The following is a 25,658-nucleotide window of genomic DNA, read 5'->3' as shown; positions in this document are numbered from 1 at the left end:
CGGCCGGGCGGGGGTCGGACGCGGATGCGGGTGCGGCCGCGGCCGGAGGGGCGGCTGGCGGCACGGGCGCGGGCGGCGGAGGCCCGGGCTCTAGCGCTCCCTGCTTTTCTCTTGCAGTGGCGGAAGAAGCGGATGCGGAGGTACGTGGCGCTGCGAGCTCTGTACCCACTCACGTCGAAGTCGCTGTGTCGGAGATTGATTAATTCCTGACAAAATGCCTACGTTAATGGTTAAGGAAGCTAAGCTTTTTTTTTTTTTTAAACTTGAAAGACGCCCTGAAGAATGTTCTCTTAAGGTAGCTCTTAAGAGTTTTGTGATAGGCCTCACAAAAACTTTGTGAAAACTTTTTTTTTTTGGTCAGTGGAATGCTAAGAAAAGTGTTTAGAAAAGCTTACCTGCAAAGAACGGCTGTAGACTTTTAAACTGCTGGCTCACGGAAGGCTTAAAAAACCCAGAGGGTGACCAAGGTTACCAAGCTTAGAGTTGGCCTGTTTGTGGTGGAAAAACCGCGGTGTTTGGATGACTTTTAGATCTGCAAAGGTTGCAGAAGCCAAGCATAACATTGTGTTAAGTATGCAGCACTTGAAGGAAATGTCCAGGATTTCATTTATTTGGGAGACTTGAACTGGTTTGGGTGACTTTGTGGGAAGTTACCTCCGGTTGCAGAGTTTGGGTTTTTTCCTCCTCGTTGTGGGATGTGATATGACTCATTCGCAATGGAGAGAGGGCACGATGTCAGTTACGCTTCCACACTCGTCCTGCCTGTTTCTTTTTTGATTCACCGCTAACGTGGCAGGACACGGAATTTAACTTGGGTCCACGGTGCGGAGGGGGGCTGTGAACCTCCTGAAACTGCACGCATAATAATGTGCATTTTTCTGTGGAGCAGGCAGAAGGCTTTCAGGAGGCTTGCAAAGTTAGCCTGTCCCAATTGACCTTAAAATCTCACAGCTTTATTTTTAGTAGTGTTGTAACTTTGTCTTCCACCAAATTCAGCTTTTCTACTAGCTCATTTTAGTAGTAGTAGGCTAGATAGATAGGTAACTTTGCTTTTCTGTAGCTGCCGAGCCCCTAGCTTTGACCTTCCTTCGGGCATTTTCATGCTTCCAGGGAGGCAGCAGGGTATATAGAGTTAGGGCGTTAAGACCGATAATAAATTCTGGCTGTGGCTATTTATTAACACATTTACTGGGGGAAGTTGGTTCACTGCTCTGTTGATTTCCTGAATCTGTGAAATGGGACTGATAATACGTATCTTGCAGTTTGTTGTGATTAAGTAAGACAGTAGAAGTAAGGTGGTTAGAAAGGTCATTGGGGCACAACATGCAATTTCTTTACTCTTTAGGATCTGAGCCCCTAACAGTAATAAGCTTTTGAGCATGAAACCACATATGTACATATGTATTTTTAAGTGACATACATGTTCCTTTTGTACTCATCGTTTATAGGACAAGATAAATTTAAGGTGCTACAGGGTTCTATGAGTTGGAATCCACCTGACAGGAACAGTTTTTTTTTTTTTTAATAGAGAACTTTAAATGCAGTGGTTAAGAGTAGGACATGGGAGCCAGGCTTCGTGCATTCAAGATGTGGTTTCTGCAGTTGCCTAGCACTGTGACCTTGGACATTGTGTGTCTAGGGATGATGGTACCCTGTGAGATTGTTGTGATGGTTTTATAAAAAACATAATCCGTTTGAAGCCTTGACAACATTCCCTGGAACATAGTGCTCAGATGTTTGCTGTAGTTACCAGAAATTTTATTTGCCTGACATTCTTTCATGTCATATTCCAAAGATGTCTAGAACATAGAGAAAAATGAAATTTGGACCTCTGTGTACTCTTCCTCTCCCAAGTTTCTGTATCTTTTATTTGTTTTTCATAAAGAATAGAAATGAATACACACGTTTAATAATATTTGGGTAACTACTGTGTACCAAGTTCTATTCCAGGTGCTGAGTATACAGCAGTGAACTCATGTAACTGCCGTCCTAGTGACCAGAACCCAAACCTGTTGCCATTCCGACTCTTAGCGACCGTATAGGACAGAGCAGACTTGCTCCGTAGGGTTTCTAAGGAGCAGCTGGTGGATTTGAACTGCCAGCCATTTTGGTTAGCAGCCAACCTCTTAACCAGTGCGCCACCAGGGCTCCTGTAGTAGTGACAGCTTCTACAGTAAGCAGCGTGTTGTGTGTCAGGTACATGCTACAGAGGAAAAGGAGTAGGGGAAAGAGGGAATTGCAAGACTTAGTGTTTTATACAAGCTGTTTTAAGGAAGGCTTCACTCTTCAGGTGACATTTAAGGAGTGACATTAAAAAAAAAAAGTAGGGAACAAGTCATGCAGTTATGTGGGTAATGTTCTTTCCAGTCAAAGGCCCTGAGATGGAAGCCTCCTGGTTTGTTTGAAGAACAGCCAGGAAAACAGCTTGCTTCAGGTGTGGGGGTAGGTGGTTAAAAGGAGGTGAGAAAGGGCTAGTCAAGATTACATGGGACTTTGACCTTAACTCTTGAATGGAAAGCCTTCAGGTAGGTGGTTTTGAGTAGAGGTGTCACAAAGGTGACTTTGGGATGTTGTGAATAGATGGTGTGGAAGCTGGAAGACCAGTTAGGAGACTGTTGCAGTAATTGAAGCAAGTTATGTGGTTGAGTCACAGAGATGCCCAGTTGAAAAAAAGAAAAAAGGCAAGGTTAAATGGTTTGCCCAAGGTCACAGCTGGAATTCAAACCCAGGCATTCTAGTCCTTGAGCCTGTTCTCTACTGAGGATTGGGAGTTCTTAGTAGTTAACATTTATTAAGTGTTTACTTTGTGGTAGGCACTATAGTAAGATTTTTCCATTGTATTAAGTCATTTGATGGATTTAAGAGATTGTCATTTAAAAACTTGGGGAATAGTTTGTAGAAAAGGTACTTGGTCAAGACATGGGCTAGTGGGTACCTCTGGGCAAGTTTTTTTTTTTTTTTTAAATAATTAAATACACTTTAGGGCGTGTTGTCCAGAATTCTTTTGTAATCTAACTATGATGTGATAATATACTATAAATTTGATCAGCTCTTTTGAGTAGATGGTCAAAATGTTCAAACGTGGGTGTACTTCTAGAAATGTTAAATAATGTACTACCTGCCAAGCAAATCACTGGAAAGATACCTAATAAGGAACGGTTATGTAAACTAAATACATACCAACTGAAAGATCATTATTAAAACTCCAGGAAAATAGGTGCAACTTTTCAAGACTGTCCATTGTAAGTACATAAGCGTATGTGAAGGATTGTGTTAGTGACAAAATCCGGAACAATGTCCCCGTCCCCTAATTTATGCCAAAAAGAAAACTTTTGTTCTATAATAAGTATTCTGATGTCTTAGGCTAAAACGAAAGAGAAGAAAGATGAGACAGAGATCCAAGTAAAGTGTTTTGAAAAGTGATAAAGCCATGGAGTGAGATAAATCACCAGCTGCTGCCCTAGAAATTGCTTCCGATGTCTTCACCTCTTGAAAGAAGATTTTTCTTTTTTGTAAATCTCTTTTCCTGATTTGTTATATAGAAAATAAAGATGTTATGGTAGTAAATTGTCATTTAATGCTTCCTTGGACGTAGCTGCCTTGAATTTGCCTGGCCCTGAATGTTTGTTGCATCTGTTGTTAGGTGCTGTCGAGTCAGTTCCGACTCATTGTGATCCTATGTACAACAGATCAAAATATTGCCTGGTCCTGTGCTATCCTCAAAATCATTGCTATATTTGAGCCCATTGCTGTAGCCACTGTGTCAGTCCATCTCTTTGAGGGTCTTCCTCTTTTTCACCGACTGTCTACCAAGCATGATGTCCTTCTCCAGGGACTGGTCCCCCCTGATAACATGTCCACAGTATGTAATATGAAGCCTTGCCTCCAAGGAGCATTCTAACTACTACTTCCAAGACAGATTTTTTTCTGGCAGGCAATGGTATATTTAATATTGTTTACCATTACCATAATTCAAAGGCATCCATTCTTTGATGTTTAGTCATCATCTAGCTTTCACATGCATATGAGATGGTTGAAAATACCATTGCTTGGGTCAGGCACACCTTAGTCCTCAAGGTGACATCTTTTTAACACTTTAAAGAGGTCTTTTGCAGATTAGCCCAGTGCAATACATCATTTGATTTCTTGACTGCTGCTTCCATTGTTGAATTTCTTAATGTCCAAATAGCAAAATCATTGTGATGGGGGGAGGAAATTTTAGCTTGATAAATTCCCAACTGCACATAAAAACTGCTAGAGCAAGGGATAGGCACTTTAAGCTCAGGATATATTCAGGAGATGGTCTACATTTAGCCTGTTTACATGAATTTTCCGAAGAGACCCCTATAGACACCTCCCCATACCTACCCCACTTTAGAGAGTTCTAGGTTCTTAAGTTCCTCTAGTCATGCTGAGGCACGCTCAGGATTTGAGAGCACTTTGCCACATGTCATCAGTAGATATGTCTTCGGTAAATAAGTGAGGAATTGGGCATCATGCTGGCTAAGCACAAATCAACCCTGGCCCTAGGTAACTTATGTCTTAGGCATCTAGGGAGGAACACGAGCAATTGTATATTTGGAAATCTAAGCTCTTACCGAGTCATTGAACCCACTCAAGAAGGCATCCTGAGTAAGAGAAACTGAGAGATAGTTGGGGGAGGGAAGGTATTTGCATGAAGTTTGCTGGAGTTAAGTAAATAGACCAAAATGAGGTTGCAGTGCTGAGCAGTGGCCAGTAGAGGGCCTTGAAGTACGTGATCCTCAGATTTCAAAATTCAATTTTAAGAGCACTAGGAAACCCTGGAAACCCTAATGGTATAGTGGTTAAGAGCTACAGCCGCTAATCAGAAGGTGGGCAGTTGGAATATAACAGCTGCTCCTTGGAAACCACATGGGGCAGTTCTCTCCTGTAGGATCGCTGTGAGTTGGAATTGACTCTGGCAACAGGCTTAGTTTGGGGTTTAGGATTGTTTTCAGGTAAGTTTTAGAAATTGCCTTGTGCTACTCAGACCTGTTTGTTTTAAAGCATTAAAAGCTTGTGTTCTTATATAAACCTCAAATGCTTGACAAATTAGCCTTCCATATACCGCTGAAATAGGAGATTAAAGCCTGTTTGTAAAAATAAATTACTGTTGATAGGAATAGCTGCACCCCAAATTGACTGTTTTTAATGTGATTAAGTATAAGGGTGTCTTCTGCCCTTATTTTTAGTATCCTATTAAAATATTTTCCTCCTCCAATTTAAAGAACCAACATGTCTTAAATTTAGAAGACAGGCAAATGGAAAGAGGCAGATAAACAGTCGTTTCAGATGGCTCTTTCTTTCCCTGGCCTTGGGAAGTTTCCTCACTTGGATGTACTGATGAGCACTCTGCTGGATACTCAGGACCCTCTGCAGATGGCTGGGTCTTGCCCTATGAATTGCGTTCGTCTCCATGAACTTCCTCCTGTTAGGAAGCCTGCCAGGTTCCCCATCAGTTCTGCCTAGTTCCCCCTTGTGTCTCAGTCTGGAAACTTCTCAGGCAGTAATTTGGGATGAACGTAGATAGGATTCACCACAACTGTTTCCTGTCTTTCAGTGATAATTGTCCTTTTTCTGGGTGGTGTCCAGTGTCTTGAAAACTTGCTTCATATATTGTCTTTTTTCTTTTTGGGTGTGTTCAGGTGGGAGTTACATCTTGTCCCTGTTACTCCATCTTGGCCAAAAGTAGAAACCCAAGTCAGGTGGGATTTTGTAAAGATTATATCTAAATACTGTGCTAAATATTTAATACAATGTTTTCTCTATCAAATTTAAAGTTTTTTCTTTATTTCTGTTTTAAAAATGATTTTAAAAAGTCCATCCTCTTCTAATTGAAGTCCTATTACATGCAACAAATCAGATAATACTATAACTAGGGAGAGAGCATTTTAACTATGCAAAATATGTTTTGAGGTTACTATCAGATAGTTGTGACTGTATACACAGGTATACATTATCATATTCTGAACAGAGCATGTTCTTGGGAGCAAAGAACCCTAAGTCAGGCTCCTGAAGTTGCCACCTTTGCCTGTTAGTTTCTTGTCTTGAAAGTGTGTCTGTCTAGGAATACTAAATCACTCTAGTTAATTGAGTGCAGAACTGGTAGGTGCTTCTGGATTCCTTCACAGAGAGTCTGATGGGCATTTCTGCTTCTAATAATGCCACTTTATCTTGGAGAAACCCATCTTGTAGCTCCAGCTCCATACAATCTGACAGTTGTTATCCTCTCCAGTAATAGCAATTAAAGCACCAAATTACAAACCATGAAAGATCTATTAGGAGAATCTAGCTCATGGTGCCAAAAGAAAGACACAACCTATTGTTCTGTAAGTGATTTCTCAAGTAACATCTGTTCTGACTGGTCACATCACTAAAAGGGATGCTATTGAATTTCTCCCATGCTCATCTCAAAGCCTGTAGGTGGAAATTATATAAAGTGTTACTCCGATTTCGGAGAATTAGCTATGAACCAGTGGTCTCTGCTCTTTTACTTTGTCCACTGGAAGTTAAATGCAATTATAGATGATGCTGAATAAGCTGGATGAGACATCTCTGAAAAATCCAAGCTCTTCAGTTTATGTTGGTGAAAAAAGGTATTGGCAGTGAAGAAGTCGTTGGTCTTGCGAAATTCTATCATTCGATCTTTGGCATTCTATTACCAAGGCCATAGGTTCCAACTGCCTATCCTCCTTCTTTGTTTCCAACTTTCACATTCCAATCACCAGTAATTATCACTGCATCCTGATGGCATGTTCAATAAAAGTCTTCAGTTTCTTTGTCTTTGGCCTTAGTGTTTGGTGCGTAAACTTGAATAATAGTCATGTTAACTGGTCTTCCTTGTAGGCGTATGGATATTATCCTATCACTGACAGCGTTGTACTTTAGGATAGGTCTTGAAATGTTCTTTTTGATGATAAATACAACACCATTCCTCTTCAAGTTGTCCATTCCCAGCGTGGTAGACTATACGATTGTCCAATTCAAAATGACCAATACCAATCCATTTCAGCTCACTAATACCTGGAATATTAATGCTTATGCATTCCATTTCATTTTTCACGATTTCCAATTTTCCTAGATTCATCCTTCGTACATTCCAGGTTCCGATTATTAATGGATGTTTGCAGCTGTTTCTTCTCATTTTGAGTCATGCCGCACGATCAAATGAAGATCCTGAAATCTTTACTCCATCCACGTCGTTAAGGTCGACTCTAAGGAGGCAGCTCTTCCCGTTGTCTTTTGCGGGCCTTCCAACCTGGGGGGCTCATCTTCCAGCACTGTATGAGATAGTGTTCCGCTGCTATTCATAAGGTTTTCACTGGCTAATGCTTTTCAGAAGTAGACTGTCGGGTCCTTCTTCCTAGTCTGTCTTAGTCTGGAAGCTCAGCTGAAACCTGTCCTTCATGGGTGACCCTGCTGGTATCTGAATACCTGGGGCATAGCTTCCAGCATCACACCAACACGCAAGGCCCCACAGTACGACAAACTGACAGACACGTGGGGGCTCATTGCCTTAAGCGTAGGTTAATCCAGACCTGGAAACTGCTGTCTGGCACATTCTGTCTGCCACAGGAATGATACTTTTTTTTTTTTTATTAACTTTTATTAAGCTTCAAGTGAACGTTTACAAATCCAATCAGTCTGTCACATATAAGTTTACATACATCTTACTCCGTACTCCCACTTGCTCTCCCCCTAATGAGAAATGATACTTTTTCTGCTACTTATCATCATCATGGTGTGTACTATTCACAGTACTGTCTCAGAAATACTTTCTTCTCCATACTGGTAATGAAATCACCTTATAAAAACCACCTAGTGAATACAGTGTCCCTGGAATGACTCAACTCATGGCTTTTTTATTTATGTCACTTTGGTCCTCAATTCTTTTTTGATTTTGAAACATTTTCCTTAATTGCTGTGTGTGTGTGAATGCATGTGTACACAAATTTACAGAGAAAAGCACTTTCTCGTTTGTTTTGCTTCCAACCAAGTTTAATTAACCAGAAGAAACCTAAACTGTGTATAACGGAAGCTATTTTTGATCGAGTGTATTAAGTTATGTAGCAGTATGAGTAAACTGATTTTGAAACTTTCATGCGTAAATGATCTTACAGGTGAGATCTACAAGTTTTAATTTTGGTAGTTTGCTACAACATTCACTGATTTCAAAAATTATGAATTAAGAATTGACTGTCCCTACTACAGTTCCACTACCCATCTGACTCTTCGTCATACTGTGGTGGCTTGCTTGTTGCTGTGATGCTGAAAGATATGCTGCTAGTACTTCAAATACCACCAGAGCCACTCGTGGTAGCTAGGTTTCAGCAGAGCTTTCAGATGAAGACAGACTAAGGAGAAAGGCCCGGTGACTTACTCCGGAAAATTCGCCAGCGAAGGCCTATGAATCAAAACAAAATACCTGACTTGCTTTGAGCACATCATTAGGAGAAATCAATGGCTAGAGGAGGACATGTTTGGTGAAGTAGAGGGCCAGCAAGGGGGAACGACACCCTGAGGTGGACTGGCACAGCAGCCATAAGATGGACTTGAACATACCAGCAGTCATGAAGATGACTCAGGACTGGGCAGTATTTCATTTTGTTGTACATAAGGTCATCAAGAAGCTGACATAACAGCAGCTATGTTTACGTACTGTTGTTCCAGAAAAATATATATGTATTTGTGAGTAAAGAAACTATTGTTTTCAGAGTAACAATAAAACATTATTTTTTAGGATACGATAAATTATTCTAAGTCCAATCAAATGTTGGTTTTATAATTGATGTGAATTTTCATGCTTCCGTAGGTTAGTAATATAGTACAGATAGTCTCTTGACATTTATACAGTATTCTGAATCCATCGTGTGAACGGGTGAATTTATTTTTCAATCCATCTTATTATCAGTCTCATCGTGAAGGTGGAAAAGTTCAAGTTTAACTTCTCTTTCCTCTTTTGGTCTTGATCCTTTTCTCTGTCTCCTGTTGCATCTTTCTTCAGAATGTAGCCCCTATATATTTTTTTCTATACCTTTAACTTCTGTGTTAGTCTTTCCTTTCAACATGTTGAATTTCCAGCATTCTAAAGTAAACAGCAAGGAAACCCCAAGACTATGACCCTTAGACACCTTTCTAACTTGGAACTGAAGCCATTCCTGGAGATCACACTGAAGTCAAATGATAGGCCTATAAATGAACAATAATACATATGAGGAAAGTGCTACTTGGGACAGTCATCTACATGAGACCAAAAGGACAATAAATCTTGAAAGCAAAAATGAGAAGGTAGGAAGGGGCAGGAAAACCAGACGCATGGAAATGGGGAGAGTACTGACACACTGAGGGAGTTGCAATCAATGTCATGGAACAATTTGTGTATAAACTATTGAAGGAGTAACTAACTTGTGCTATAAACCTTCTCCTAAAGCACAATTAAAAAAAAAACAAAAAACAAAAACCCTGGGGAAGCTAGATCAATGGAAACAGAACAAACAGAATGGAAATAATGAGAATGCTGACACATTGTGAAAATTGTAACCAAAGGCATGGAACAATATGTAAAAAAAAAATTGTTAGATGGAAACCTAATTTGTTCTGTGAACTTTCACCTAAAACACAATAAAATATTAAAAAAAATGATGGTCACAGTCATCTTCCTTAACCTCCCTAATGCGGTAATCCTCTTTTTCTTTACCTCCCATTACAAAACTTTGAGAAAGCTAATGCCATATTTGGTGCCACCTCATACTAACCTCCCCTCACCCATTGCAATCTGTCTTCTCGCCGGACTAACTGGACTAATTGGTCTTTTGAAGATCATATTAGCAAATGTGAAATCTGATGGCCTAAGTGCATGTTGATTACTGTTGAGAATTGAAAAGACTTATTTTTAAACCCGCTAAATTCAGGCAATAGCTTCGTTCAGTTATTAAACGTGTTGAACGTGTACTGTAGACTAGATATTGGTACTATCTACATGGAAGGCACTCCTCACCTTAAGGAGCTTGCAATTTCCTGGTAGCAATAAATATAAAATTGTCATACAATGTGAGGTAAAGGGAAACCCTGGTGGCATAGTGGTTAAGTGCTATGGCTGCTAACCAAAGGGTTGGCAGTTCATATCCACCAGGTGCTCCTTGGAAACCCTATGGGGCGGTGTTACTCTGTCCTATAGGGTCGCTATGAGTCAGAATCGACTCGACAGCATTGGGTTTGTTTTTTTTTGCGTTGGTGAGGTAAAGACTGATAAGGATCTGTTTTGTTGATGGAGGTAAATAGTCCTTCACTGAGAATGTTTATTCAGTTAGCAAGATGACAGATTTACTGATTTGAAGAATGTTATCTTTAAGTGAATCATGTTGGTTAATAACATTCAGTTAAAGGAGACTGACCTACTTTACAAAGTCCAGCCAGACATTCCCGTTTTTGTCCAAACTTTTAATCCGGTCAACCCTTGCATTCCTATATCCTCCCAAGCTAGCTAACCACCCTTAGGATTTTACCAACAGATTTTGGTTTTACAGTGCTTAGTAGGGGAAGTGTTCCCCAGTCAGATGTAATACATATTTCCACAATATATTTAGGTAAATAAGACACAACCACTTCACATAAAGTCTGTTTAGCATAGCAGTTTTCACCCAAACTTCCACCTTGATCCCATCAACCCGTGCATGCCTATATCCTCCCAATCTAACTGTAGCCCCAGTTTGGGTTAAGACTTCAATAGGTTTTGGAACCACAGTGCATGGGGCTTCTGTGACGAGGAGTCCCAGAAACGTCTCTTCTGCATTCCCCTGACCATTGTACCTACACAGGTGCATATGGCCTTGGGTACCCAGCTTGGGGCTCAGGCCAAGAGACCCAGGCCCTCTCTTCTCATTAGCCCTTATTTTGATTAGATTGTGGGTCCATTGCTGTATTCGACTGGACTTCAGATTTCTCATTGTTATGTGCCTTTTGGCTTTTTGAATTTCTCCATACTAGGGTGAATAAATAAGATTTGTTTAGGGCCCTTCAGTTTTGGGGGAACAGCAGGGGCATTGGTCCACCCAACTTCCAAAAGTGTTGCATTATGACCTTTGTTTTGACCCCATCAATGTCTGCTTTATTCCTCCCATTTCTTAACCATTTAAAGATTTCCACCCCTGCTATAATGAATCCCATGACTTTTCCCTTTTCTCTGCCCATTCTCTTACTAATTTTCTGACTTTTCTTTGTTGTCTGTTGTGGCAGTGTAACTTCTGCCTTTGGAAGCAACTCAGGCTAGCAGCTATAGCTCAGATCTGCCAGACTCCAAGCTTGGCCCAGTGTCAAGAGCCAAACCAATGTTTCCTTTTACTTTTGTTCTAACTTTCCCTGTTGGTAGGGGCCCTGAAGCTAAGATTACAGCTTGGACCAGCCAGAATCCAAGCTTGGCCCACTATAAGGACCTACGCCAACACTCTGTCTCACTATTATTTTAGCTATTGTAGATAACAATAACTAAGGAATTGTATATTTAACTCATTCATTATTTTGCATTTCCTTGTGTATCCAGTGAGCTAACTCTTTGGGAGCTGGATATATCGTTTTTAAATTTCATTGCTAAGTTTTCCCTCCAATAACTGATCGCAGCACAGCTATAGTTCCATAACATAGGTGACCCTGTGGCCATTCAGGAATTAAAGGTTCATCATCCTCCACCTCTCATCCTTTTCCTTCTTCCCAAACCACACAGTTTAGTGAGTCAGAGTCATTGTAGTTAATTCCACTTCTCTCGGCACCACCTACTCAGAGTTTCAAGGTTTGAGAGCACAATCCTCAAGACTGCTCTTACTTCTAACACCAACTGCAAGTTCAGGAGGTTCCGAAACTACCCTCAGGTTCAAGAATTTCCTAGGAAGAGTCATAGAACTCTAGGACTTACCAGGGTTTTCCCTTTTGAATAAAGTGGTTGCTAGTGGTTTCTACTATAACTCCTCATGTTTTTTGTCATGTGACTCAGTTATTGAGGCCATTACTGATTGATCCAGCCCTTTCTTATGCCCAAAGCAACTCTGTATAGAGCCCAGCCCTGGTGGTATAGTAGTTAATAGCTCAGCTGCTAACCAAAATGTTGGCAGTTTGAATCTACCAGCTGCTCCTTGGAAATCCTATGGGGCAGTTCTACCATGTCCTGTAGGGCTACAACAGTCAGAATCGAGTTACAGAAATGGGTTTGGTTTTTTTTGGCATAGAACCCAGCAGCCTATGAAGTAATCTGGTTTGAAGACTCTGTCCAATAGGAATACTCCACATTGGATGATGGCTGTTGAATCCAATCAAATCCCTTTTCATGGTCAGTTTGATTTCAAGAGAATGTTGTAGAAGCAGGCACTGTTATTTATAAACTGAGACTGTAGTGTGAAAAGCTGGATTATGGGAACAGTGGGCTCAGTAGAGTAGGGAGTAAGAGAGAATGGGCTTCTGAGGGGATGACCAGGTACCCATATCTCCAGCAGTTCTTTTGGGTTGTCAGAGTTGCCATTTTCTCTGGAATTGGGTTGACTTCTAGTTCTCAATGAAGCCCAAATAAATTTCAGGATTTCCTTTCTTTCCCCAATATAGATAATAAATGCCCATCAGGTAATATGGGCATCACCTGCTCTTTATATCCTGTAAGAGCCTAACAAAACATTTAGGTATTAGTAAATACATTTCACTGCCTTGCAGACATTGAAACAGCATGCCAACTTTACCATGCTTATTAACATTTAGCCTAATGTTGCTTCTAGGTTTGTCAGCCAGTGATGACAGCATTTATACCAAGATAATATAAGCATTGAAAACAGAAATAGACAGCTCCACAATAATAGTAGGAGACTCCCACACACCACTTTCAGTGAAGGACAGAACATCCAGAGAGAAGCTCAATAAAGACACCAAAAACCAAACCAAACCCAGTGCCGTTGAGTCGATTCCAACTCATAGTGACCCTATAGGACAGAGTAGAACTGTCCCATAGAGTTTCCAAGGAGCGCCTGGTGGATTCGAACTGCCATCCCTTTGGTTAGCAGCTGTAGCACTTAACCACTATGCTACCAGGGTTTCCCAATAAAGACACAGAAGATCTTAATGCAATAATCAACCAACTTGATCTCATAGACATGTACAGAACACTCTACCCAACAGCAGCCAAGTACACTTTCTTTTCCAATGCGCATGAAACAGTCTCCAGAATAGACTACATATTAGTCCACAAAGAAAGCTTTAACAGAATCCAAAGGCATCGAAATATTACAAAGCATTTTTTCTGACAATAGAGCCATAAAGTAGAAATCAATAACAGAAAAAACAAGGAAAAAAAAAATACGTGGAAACTGAACAAGACCTTGCTCAAAAACTACTGGGTTATAGAAGAAAATTAAGGACAGAGTAAAGAAATTCACAGAATCAAATGAGAATGAAAACACATCCTACCAGAACCTTCAGGTCACTGCAAAAGTACTGCTCAGAGATCAGTTTATATAAATAAATGCACACATCCCAAAAGAAGAAAGGACCAGAATCAAAACATTAACCCTACAACTTGAACAAACAGACAGCAGCAAAAGAAGCCCTTGGGTACCAGAAGAAATCAAATAATAAAAATTAGAGCAGAATTAAATGAAATAGAGAATAGAAAAACAATTCAAAGAGTTAACAAGACCAAAAGTTGGTCCTTGGAAAAGATTAACAAAATTGCTAAACCATTGGCTAAACTGACAAAAGAAAAACAGGAGAGGAAGCAAATAACCCAAATAAGAAATGAGATGGGCGATATCACAACAGACTCAACTGAAATTAAAAGAATCATAACAGAATACTATGAAAAATTGTACTCCAAGAAATTTGAAAAACCTATAGGAAATGGACTAATTTCTAGAAATGCACTGCCTACCTAAACTAGCACAAATAAAGGTAGAACAACTAAAGAAACCTGCAACAATAGAAGAGACTAAAGACATAATTTAAAAACTCCCAGCTGAAAAAAGCCCTGGCCCTGATGGCTTCACTGGAGAATTCTACCAAACTTTCAGAGAAGAGTTAACACCACTATTACTAAAAGTATTTCAGAGCATAGAAAAGGACAGAATATACCTGAATTCATTCTATGAAGCCAGTGTAACCCTGGTATCAAAATCAGGGAAAGACAACACAAAAAAAGAAAATTATAGACCAATATCACTCATGAACATAGACTCAAAAACCCTCAGCAAAATTCTAGTCAATAGAATTCAACAACATATCAAAAAAATAATTCACTATGACCACGTGGGATTCATACCAGGTATGCAGGGTTGGTTCAACAATAGAAAAACAATTAATACAATCCATCACATAAATAAAAGAACCATATGGTCTTATCAGACTGATTCAGAAGAGGCACTTGACAAAGTCCAACACCCATTCCTGATAAAAACTCTCAGCAAAATAGGAATAGAAGAGAAATTCCTCAACATAATAAAGGACATTTATACAAAGCCAATAACCGATAACATCCTAAATGGAGAGAGTCTGAAAGCATTCCCCTTGAGAACGGGAACCAGACAAGGATGCCCTTTATTATCGCTCTTATTCAACATTGTGCTGGAGGTCCTAACCAGAGCAATTAGGCTAGAAAAAGAAATAAAGGGCATCCAAGTTGGTAAGGAAGAAATGAAAGTATTCCTGTTTGCAGATATCATATCATGATACACAGAAAACCCCAAAGAATCCACAACAAAACTATTGAAACTAATGGAGGATTTCAGCAGAGTATCAGGATATAAAATAAACATTTAAAAATCAGTTGGATTCCTCTACACCAAGAAAGAGAACTTCAAAGAGGAAATCACAAAGTCAATACCATTTACAATAGTCCCCAAGAAGATGAAACACTTAGGAATAAATCTAACTAGAGGGAGATGTGAAAGACTTACACAGAGAAAACTATAAGACACTACTGCAAGAAACCAAAAGAGACCTCCATAAGTGAAAAAACAATCCCTGGTCATGATTAGGAGGACGGAACATTGTGAAAATGTCAGTTCTACCCAAAGTGATCTACAGATACAGTGCAATCCCGATCCAAATACCAGTGACATTTTTTAATGAGATGGAGAAACAAATCACCAACTTCATATGGAAAGGGAAGAGGCCCTGGATAAGTAAAGCATTACCGAAGAAGAAGAACAAAGTAGGAGACCTCGCACTACCTGATTTTATAAAACGGTAGTCAAAACAGCCTGGTACTGGTACAATAACAAATACATAGACCAATGGAACAGAATTGAGAATCCAGGTGTAAAATCATCCACCTGTGAGCAGCTAATATTTGACAAAGGCCCAAAGTCCATTAAATGGGGAAAAGACAGTCTCTTTAACAAATGGTCCTGGCATAACTGGATATCCACTTGCAAAAAATGAAACAAGACCCATATCTCACACCATGCACAAAAACTAACTCAAAATGGATCAAAGACTTGAACATAAAATCTAAAATGATAAAGATCATGAAAAAAAAATAGTGACAATGCTAGGAGCCCTAATACATGGCATAAACAGATTACAAAACATAACAATGTACAAATAGCAGAAGAGAAGCAAGATAACTGGGAGCTCCTAAAAATCAAACACTTATGCTCATCAAAAGACTTCACCAAAAGAGTAAAAAGACAGACTGGGAAAAAATTTCTGGCTACGACACATCTGATCAGGGTTTAATCTCTAAAATCTACAAGATAACTGCAAAACTTCAACAACAAAAAGACAACCTGATTAAAAAACGGGCACAGGATATGAACAGGCACTTCACCAAAGAAGACATTCAGACGACTAAGAGATACATGAAGAAATGCTCATGATCATTAGCCATTAGAGAAATTGCACATCAGAACTACAATGAGATACCGTCTCACCCCAACAAGGCTAGCATTAATCCAAAAAACACAAAATAATAAATGTTGGAGAGGTTATGGAGAGATTGGAACACTTACACACTCCTGGTGGGAATGTAAAATGGTACAACCACTTTGGAAATTGATTTGGTGCTTCCTTTAAAAGCTAGAAATAGAAGTACCATATGATCCAGCAATCCACTTCTTGGAATATATCCTAGAGAAATAAGAGACATCACAGTTCACTGTAGAATTGTTCATAATGACAGAAAGATGGAAACAACCTAGGCGCCCATCAGCGGATGAATGGATAAACAAATTATGGTATATTCACATGGTGAAATACTACTCAATGATAAAGAACAATGATGAATCTGAGAAACATCTCACAATATGGATGAGTCTGGATGGCATTATGCTGAGTGAATTAGTTGCAAAAGGACAAATATTGTATGAGACCACTATTATAAGAACTCAAGAAAAGACTTAAATGCAGAAGAAAACATTCTTTGATGGTTTCGAGGGTGGAGAGGGAGGGAAATGGGAATTCACTAACTAGATAGTAAAAAAAAGAAACAAGAATTATTTTGGGTGAAGGGAAGGACAACACACAATACAGGGGAAGTCAGCACACCTGACTAAACCAAAAGCTAAGAAGTTTCCTGAACACAACCAAACACTTCCAGGGACAGAGCAGGGGCGGGGGTCTAGGGACCATGGTTCCGGGGTACATCTAGGTCAATTGGCATAACGAAGTTTATTAAAATGTTCTGCATCCCACTTGGGTGAGTGTCATCTGGGGTCTTAAAAGCTTTCAAGCAGCCATCTAAGATGCATCAATTGGTCTCAACCCACCTGGAGCAAAGGAGAATGAAGAACACCAAAGACATGAGAAATATGAGCCCAAGAGACAAAAAGGTCACATAAGCCAGAGACTCCATCAGCCTGAGACCAGAAGAACTAGATGGTGTCTGGCTACCACCAATGACCGCCCTGACAGGGAACACAATAGAGTTCCTGACGGAGCAGGAGAAAAGTGTGGTGTAGAACTCAAATTCTAGTAAAAAGACCAGACTTAATGGTCTGATTGAGACTGGGGGAATCCCAGAAGTTATGGCCCCCAGACTCCCTGTTAACCCAGAACTAAAACAATTCCCAAAGCCAACTCTTCAGACAAAGATTAGACTGTACTATAAAGCATAAACTGATACCCGTGAAGCATGTGCTTCTTAATTGAAATAGATACATGAGATTAAATGAGCGGCTCCTGTCCGGAGGCAGGATGAGAAGGCGTTAAGGGACAGGAGCTGGTTGAATGGACACAGGAAATCCCGGGGTGGAAAGGGGAAGTGTGCTGTCACATTATAGGGATTGCAACTAGGGTCACATAACAATATGCATGCAAGTTTTTGTATGAAAAACTAACTTGAGCTGTAAACCTTTCACCTAAAGCACAATAAAAAAATGAATAATAATAAAAAAGATTTACAGCCTTGGAACCCTATGGGGCAGCTCTACTCTGTCCTAAAGGATCCCTATGAGTTGGCATCTCCTCGATGGCAGTGGGTGCCTTGGCCATTTTCACACATATGGACTCCAATCTCAGTAGTGTTTAAGTCCTTTAATTTTTTTCCTATTATCTGTTCCCATTCCCACCCACTCCCATCCCTTTACTGGAAATGTCCCTTAAATATGTAAGGTACAGTTTTGTAGATTACTGCTTTCATCACCTAATCCCTCCTCCCCCACACCAGTAATTCAGATGAACATAGGAAACAATTCAATTATTCAGCATGTTTTGCCACATCGACAGAGCTGACATCCTTCTTTGGTGCATAAGATTGACTTAGCTCTGACAGAATTCAGATCTGCTTGATTTTTATTTAATGTAATGATAAAGCCAATTTAGCAATGCAGTTCTTGGCTTTTCAGGCAGAACTGATTTTGCCGGGCATCTGACAGTGTGCTTTTTCCCTAGTTTCCTCCACTCTGTGGATTTAAAAGCAGTTAGCAAATATTTTTTCCTTTTTTTATTGTGGTACATAGGCATAATTTAGCAAATATTTTAAAACGAAGAAACCAGCCCTTTTATGTAAATAGACTTATACATAAATGTTCTACAAAAAATGTTTTAATGAGCAAAAACACATAAGTATACATATTGGACATATAATGGCTTCTTCACTAAAGTTCAAGAATTACATAAAGAGTTGCAAAATATAGGAAGGCACGAAAAGAGGTAGACACATTATTCTAGGATTGTTGCTGGATTTGTATTAGGAAAACCAAACTAGTTGCTGTCGAGTGGATTCCACCTAACCAAAAGTTGGATTTGTATTAACCTCCCCTTAATTTAAGTCCTGAATTCACAGGTGAGCATTAATTGCCAAATTATGATTTCGAAAGTTCTAATCAGAGTTTGATCCGTGACTATAAATTTTTTTAGTTTTTTTTTTGACCCATGTAGTTTACTAGGAGCCGGAATCGACTCAATGGCAGTGGGTTTAGTTTACAGAGCTAGGAGCCCTGATGGTATAACGGTAAGCACTCTGCTGCTAACCTAAAGGTCGACAGTTTGAACCCACCAGCGGCTCTGTGGGAGAAAAGATCTGGTGATTTGCTCCTGTAAAGATTTCAGCCTCGGAAACCCTGTGGGACATTTCTACTCTGTCATATAGGGTCACTATGAGTCGAAATTGACTCAACAGCACACAAAAGAAACAACAGTTTAAAGAGCTTACTGAAAATAATGACTCACATATAAAGAGCACCCTCTTCTCTAGAAAAAAGTTATTTCTGTGTCAATAAAATTCAATAATAGCCACTTTCTCTCAAATAGCAGTAATACCAGCCGTATACTGCAGAGATACATGTTCTCAGCAACTCTCTTAGGATTTTAGCCAGTTGCTACTACAAAGGATGTAAAAAGTTCCTTTGATACAGTCAAAATATTTTATCTGACAAACTGTCAGCTCTCACAAACTGTGTGCACTTTCCATCTTGGATCAGAGGAGAAATCCTGGCCGATCAATGTTAATCAAAATATATAATTGTTTTGTTTTTTTGGCAATACGAGAAAAATAACATGTTCAGAGACTAGAAATTATCAAAGGTATGGACTATGGGAAATTCAGTTATAATATTATGCTAGCAAGTGAACTGGAAAAGAATATAAAATAGTTTTATGAAAAAAAAAAATCTTGTTAACCAAATAAGCGTGTATTATTTCTACCAGTCTTGAAATAAGAATTTGGTCTCCATAAATCCATAGCACAACCTTTTCCAGAATTGTGCAGCCTTCATTTTCATTAGGTATATTAAATATTGAAGTATTTTAGTAGAACAAATATTGTTGAATGAATACTATTAAAATCACTCCATTGAAAACATATTCAGAAGAATATGGTTTACTTTATAATGAGGTGTTAAAAAAGATAGTTCTCATTTTTCTGACAGCTTCCTTGACAAGCTGAACTTTGGTTGAAATCTTTTTTTTTAAAGAGATGCCATGATGTACTGAAGTGTCAGGTTTAGAAGAGAAGAGAGGGACAGTTCAGCTGAGTTTCAATCTCAGCTCTCACCACACACACTCATTCTGTGACCTTGGGCAAGTCACTTAACTTCATGGAGCCTCACTTTACTCATACATAAAATGAGGAAGCTACCTTGCAGGATGGTTGTGAGGTGTAGAGATAGTACATACACACTCACCAGCACAGTGCCAGGCACATTGGTACATAGCTCTCCAAGGGGTGTAATTAAAGAGCAATGGAAGTCTTTCATAGTAATTATTCATGGTAGGCAGAGTTATGACTCAAGATACAGAATATTTCTCCATTACTTCAGAAAATTCCCTTGTGCCCTATGTAGTCAATCTCCTCCTTCCACTTTTAGCCCCTGGTGACTACTGATGTACCTTCTGTTCTCTATGGTTCTGTCTTTTTCAAAATGTCATATAATTGAAATCAAATTTGCACTGCATATGCCAGTAGATTGATTCTTAGACTTTGGGAAGGAATTTGTTTAAAAAACATGCATATGAATGGGTATGAAATAAAAGTGTATCTGGTATCTCTGTTCAGCTACTGAAATGCAGCTACAGGCAGAGATTGAGGGGGTGGTTGTACACAGCCAAGGAGAAAATACATGCAGCCCTTTAAGCCTGGCTTCTTTCACTTAACATGATGCTTCTGAGGTACATCCGTATTGTTGTTGAGTACTCTTCCATTGTATGGAGATTCCACAATGAGTTTATCCTAGATGACTATGCAGGTTACTTCAGTCGCCAACTCAACCTGGAGTATATTAGCCCAGTGGTGACCGGTAGATTTCTGTTATTCTCTGAGGTTCACTTCATGTAGCTAATATGCCTTGATTTAGAAAGCGGGGCTTCAGTGTTGCTTCCTCTCCAAGATCCTTGCTCTGCCTTCCCATTACTGTCTCAGTAAGTCCCTGAAAGAGCCGGAGCTCTGGCCTTTCATTTTCGTTAGTCTATTCTGTCTTAAGAATTTTGCCTCAGTGTTTAAGCACCTATGCACTAACCAGTCTACTCCTTCTGTCTCATCCTAGTGGGCTGACCTCACCCTTCAATTTCTATAGCAAATCTTTTTATGTTAAAACTGTTACGTGAACTTGATGTAGCTACTAACCAAACCATAGTACCATAAGCAATATGCCATCAGGGTTTCCAGTGGGAGGTTATAAGGCTCTAAAGGCACTAAATGTTTGTCTTTGTTTTTAAGTGTGATTTGGATTTAAAGTAGGAACAATTTTTCCTTTTATTGTTTGCACAACACATATCAATTGATTCTTAAACACTGGGCAGAAATTTGTTAAAGAGCAAGGATATGACATAAAGGTGAATCTGATGGGTCTGTGTAGCTACAAGGCAGAGAGTTAGAGGAATAGTGTACACAGTGAAGGAGAAATAATAACATTGTTGGGGAGCCCAAAGCATTTTAGAAGATCTAAGGAACTCCTTAAATTTTTTTGTGGAATTGTTTCAAAGAGGAGGAATGCTTAAATGTTTAAAATCAGAGTCTTGTGAAAGTATTACACTCACACATTCAGTGACAACTCCAACAACTCTCTAAAATTTGATTTATTCTGGCCACGTTGAGCAACAAAGAAAAACATGGCTATTCTTGGCTTCTGTACCTAAATTTCTTCTAGCCTGTAAATAATCCCAGGAGACAATCTAGAAATACAGTATTTCAGTGAAGTAATGCATGAGGAACACGTCGATTGCCAGTAGCTGAGCTTTAACATCATGCATGAATCTGAGTGCTGGGATTAATGATCCACAATGAAAACAGTTTAATATCACTTCTGTGCTGAGACTCAGGGCATAATCTGAATACCGCAGTGAACATCACTGGGGAGCTGCACACTCTGGTCAAGACTAGTCTCCCCAACGGGAACTATTTGTCATGATGAAGATAACAGTGTGGGAGGAGTGAGTAAAGGGTTGGGGTGTGGGGAAAGGTCAAGCAATGTCTAGTTAGAGAGGAAAAGCTAGGAGTAGAGGGGAAGTGTTCCCATCTAACATGTAATTTGGAAGAGAAGACATTCTCTTGAAGAAGAGCTAAATGCTCAAATAAGAGCATATGACCAAGCAATAGAATGTTTAGTACAGATACCAAGTTCAACAGCTCTTGAGCAAGGTGGGAGCTCAGTGTAGGCTTGACTGGTTAGAGCAGGATTCTTGGTGAAGGTGGAGGTTGACCTGGATTTAAAGGATTTGGGTTGGTGGAAAGAGACGAAGTGGACATCTCACATCAAAAAGAGCCTTTACCAATGAATTTGAGGATATTTGAGTCTTTGTGCCAGAAAAACGGGTGAGAGAGAGCAGGAGGATCATGGCATCCAGTTTAAAAGGTGTTAACTAGAGACTGGAGACCTGGAAACAGGCATAATGAAAGTTCTTTTTAATCTAACTTTGGTAGCAGGTGGGTAAACTGCAAACATCTTAACCATTCTCCTGCAGGAATGGTTCCACTGATGATAATTTAGTATAAAAAATATTTTTTGATTTAGTGCTGCCTCTTTAATGCCAGTTTCTTTTTAGAAAACACACGTTTTTCTTTTGAAGATATTTCTATTTTAATTTCTAATTTAAACTAAAAAGTTATGTTGTTTTTTGCCATCAAGTTGATTCTGACTCATAGTGACCCTGTAGGACAGAGTAGAACTGCCCTGTATAGTTTCCAAGGCTGTAAATCTTTATGGGAGCAGTTTGCCAGATATTTTCTCCCATGGAGTCACTGGTGGGTTTGAACTACCGACCTTTCGGTTAGCAGCTGAGTGCTTAATCATTGAGCCACCAAGGCTCCTGTCTGCTAGGTAGTGGAGGCTTATTCACTATTATTACTCAAAGTTCAGTTTTATAAACCACCCTATTAAACAATGATAAAACAAAAATTTAGGGATAACTCGAAAGGAGAGATTATTCTCGTGTGTGTGTGTGTATGTGTGTGTGTAACTGATTTTGTTTCAGTGCTTAAGATTGGAAAAAAAAACTGAGCAAAAATACCACAACTACTTGAAAAACACTGATCTTTCCACCACTTCCTTCTTAGAACAGAAATAAAAGGCTTGTGTTTTAAAAAAATTTGGATGGAGTAATTTTATTTGTACTTGTCTTTCTCCAAATTGCATTCACTACCTGATAGTGTCAATATCTTCCTTTAAAAATGGAGGGAGATAATCTGTTCCAAGAAACTGTGTCCTTTCATTTAATTGTACATATGCTATGATTATTTTTAAAATAGCCTTCTGAGTAAAGGACATGAACAAGTCATTTAAAAAGCAAGGAATAAAAGTCTAAATAAATATGTAAAAGTTCTCTCACTCGTAGTCAAAGAAATGCTAATTAAAGTAATGAGATATCATTGTTGCCTATCAAATTGATACTTAAGAAATTGGATGTAAGTTTTATGGATGGGATTGCAAAGCAGCATGCTTTTTCTGGCAGTCGATAATAGAAACCCTAAAATTGCTCTTATGCTTTGACAGAGCATTTCCACCTCTGGAATTTGGTGTACAAAGATCTGTGGTTTTCTAGAAGAAAGCCTGCCCATGTCCAGAGGTATCAGTCAGGGATAGGTGTAATTCTCTCCTGGGTGGTAGTCTTTTTTGGAGAGGTTCATTCTCAAATTTTCAACTACATGTTACCAGTCAGTCTCCTAAGTAAAAATTCATTTCTAAGACTCTGCATTTGAAATGGAATCCTCTGTCTTTGCATGAAATGCATCTTTTTGAATTATGTGTTTTGCAACACCAAGTGATACTAATAGCTCTGGAAAAGACCTGTTGACGTAAAAGTCATACTGTCAGGCAGAGTAGAAGTGGTGAAATCAAAATAGCTTTAGAAAAAAAAAAACTGTCAAAGCTCATGGCCAAACTATTAGGATATGAGATATGCCAATTCATAGCACACATCCCCAAACTACTGCTTCTCCTTATGTTTGGTTATTATTCCACCCCCAAGAGCTTCAGGGGAAAATTTAAACTTGTAGCTACACCAGCAGACAGCATACTAACCCAGATCTGGTACCCAGAAAGCAGTCATGGATATAACTAGCAAAATATCCTGTAGTCCTGATTACTGGGAGCATAACACATATAAGAAAGAGGTAGAAGATTATTTAAAACTTTCATGAATATTTTGAATTGAATAAAGTAACTTCAGTATCAACAGCTTTGCTCACTTCTTAGAATCAAGATTCTGATTATAATAATAGTGGCAAAGTGGTTAAGCACTCAGGCTGCTCACCAAAAGGTTGGCAGTTCGAATCCACCAGCAGCTCCTTGGAAACCCTATGGGGCAGTTCTACTCTGTCCTATAGGGCTGCTGTGAGTCGGAACTGACTCAATGGCACACAACAACAACAGGGTGTTTATATTGTGAAGATGTTTTCACTATATCTGAAGTTAAGTATTAGAGAGTGTTACAAATTTGAGGTATTGGGGAATTCTAAATTTCTCAATTTATTTCCCATTACTTTGCACATTAGGAAAGTGCCATCCTTTATAGAATGATACAGTAAGAACAAACACACACTCACACTCAATGTACTGGGGAACAAAAATCTCCAAATAGATTGTCTACACTTGCTACAGCTCTGTGATGTTATGCATCATTTCATTAAAATTCTTGCTTCTCATTATTTTTAACTCTTGACAATTATTTTGCTTAATTAACTTAGTTGTGGATTACTACCAGTTATATTTGCAGAAATTATGACAGTTTATTAACTCTCATAAATGCCAAAAGATAACAGAAGCACTACAGGACTGATGATGAAATACATTTTTTATTTTCTAGCCTTTAAATGGAATTTAGCTCATGTTATTTTGCAAGTTGTTGTCAAGGTTTAGACAGGCTCTGAAATAGCACCTTCCCCTAGTGTCTATCTGTTGGTGACCCGCAGGGGGCAGTAATGAGTCACAGTTAAGCTGACTCCTCCATTACCCTTAACACAGTGTGCCAAACATTGATGCTTTATCAAAAACTATTAACGAGCAAAAATTTAACATCCTTGAAGGAAGGAAGGTTTAAAATTTCTTTTTTCTTTTCACTACTGTATTCCTACAGCTTTGAAGAATATTAAACATACCATGGACGGCCAGAAGAATTAACAAGTCTGTCTCTTAAGTAGTACAGCCAGAGTGCTCCTTGGAAGCCAGGATGGCAAGACTTCATCTCATGTACTTCGGACATGTTACCAGGAGGGACCAGTCCCCGGAGAGGGACATCTCGCTTGGTAAGGTAGAGCAAAAAAGAGGAGGACATTTGACCAGATGGACTGACACAGTGGCTGCAACAGTGGGCTCAAAACATAGCAATGATGGTGAGGATGGCAGAGTCCCAGGCGGTGTTTTGTTCGTTGTAGATAGGGTCGCTATGAGTCCAAACCAACTCGACAGCCCCTAACAACAACAATGATATTCCCACAGCATAGGTGTTCAGTAAATATTTGTTGGAAAGAGGAACAAATTACTGTTAATCCTGCTTTTGCGAGGATATACCTCCATCTTCATGGACCTTCAAACACTGCATATCCCAAACCCAATCAGAAAATATTAATTGAAAATAAATACCTATTATCCAATAAATAATAATAATACATGCAATTAATTGTTAGAAAGTGATTTATTCACCCAGCCTGAAAATAAAACAATAGAAAATTCTTTTCTTGAGTTCTTTGATTCTTAATATCCTTTAAGTCACAAAAATCATGGAAAAGACTCTGAATTTTCTACCCCAGGCATTTCTTTCAGAAATAATAGGGTTTTTGGGGGGCGGGGGGGAGGGGCTAAGAATTTAGTATTCTAAGTTCCAGAACAAATATATCCTCATTATCCTTAATGAAATGGTGGAATTTACTCAATTTTCAATATATAAATAGAATCCATGTCACACTTAGCACTAGTTGGTGTTCTCTACGAGGACCTGTTGCCAGAATAGCCATAGAAATCAAACATATGTCTCATGCAAGGAATGGACCAATAAACTCTCTGTGGCTTATAGTAATGGTTGATTGAAAGTGTTCCCTTTTTTGTCATAGCCCCGATCAACGCCCCACCTATATCTTCCCCCAAATTTACTTCAGTATATGTTCCTCCATACCAACTTCCAACGCAGGCACAGCGTTTGTTTACCTGAGCTCTTTCTCTGACTTTTGCAGAGCAAGCTGCAAGCGCTGGGGGTTAACTAATGATCCCCTGGAGTAACCCACAAATAATGCCTGATAGGAG

At 39.3% G+C, this 25,658-nt stretch overlaps 1 protein-coding gene across 16 annotated transcripts in view; it reads left to right on the top strand.

The window, feature by feature from the left end:
- The window catches only part of PIKFYVE (phosphoinositide kinase, FYVE-type zinc finger containing), an 89,535-nt gene extending 85,964 nt beyond the window's left edge, over positions 1 to 3,571 (top strand). For 15 of the 16 annotated variants that reach the window (XM_023541927.2, XM_064286736.1, XM_064286742.1 and 12 more), the window contains 2 exons: positions 118 to 140; positions 3,364 to 3,571. The gene's annotated coding sequence lies outside the window, so the exon portion shown is untranslated. Of the gene's footprint in view, positions 1 to 117; positions 230 to 3,363 lie in introns of all 16 variants that reach the window. The other variant, XM_064286730.1, reaches the window with a different exon arrangement.
- Positions 3,572 to 25,658: the final 22,087 nt, after the last annotated feature.

This window comes from Loxodonta africana, chromosome 6 (assembly GCF_030014295.1).
Source record: "Loxodonta africana isolate mLoxAfr1 chromosome 6, mLoxAfr1.hap2, whole genome shotgun sequence".
Lineage (NCBI taxonomy): Eukaryota > Metazoa > Chordata > Mammalia > Proboscidea > Elephantidae > Loxodonta > Loxodonta africana.
This window is presented reverse-complemented; position numbering and strand designations above follow the sequence as displayed.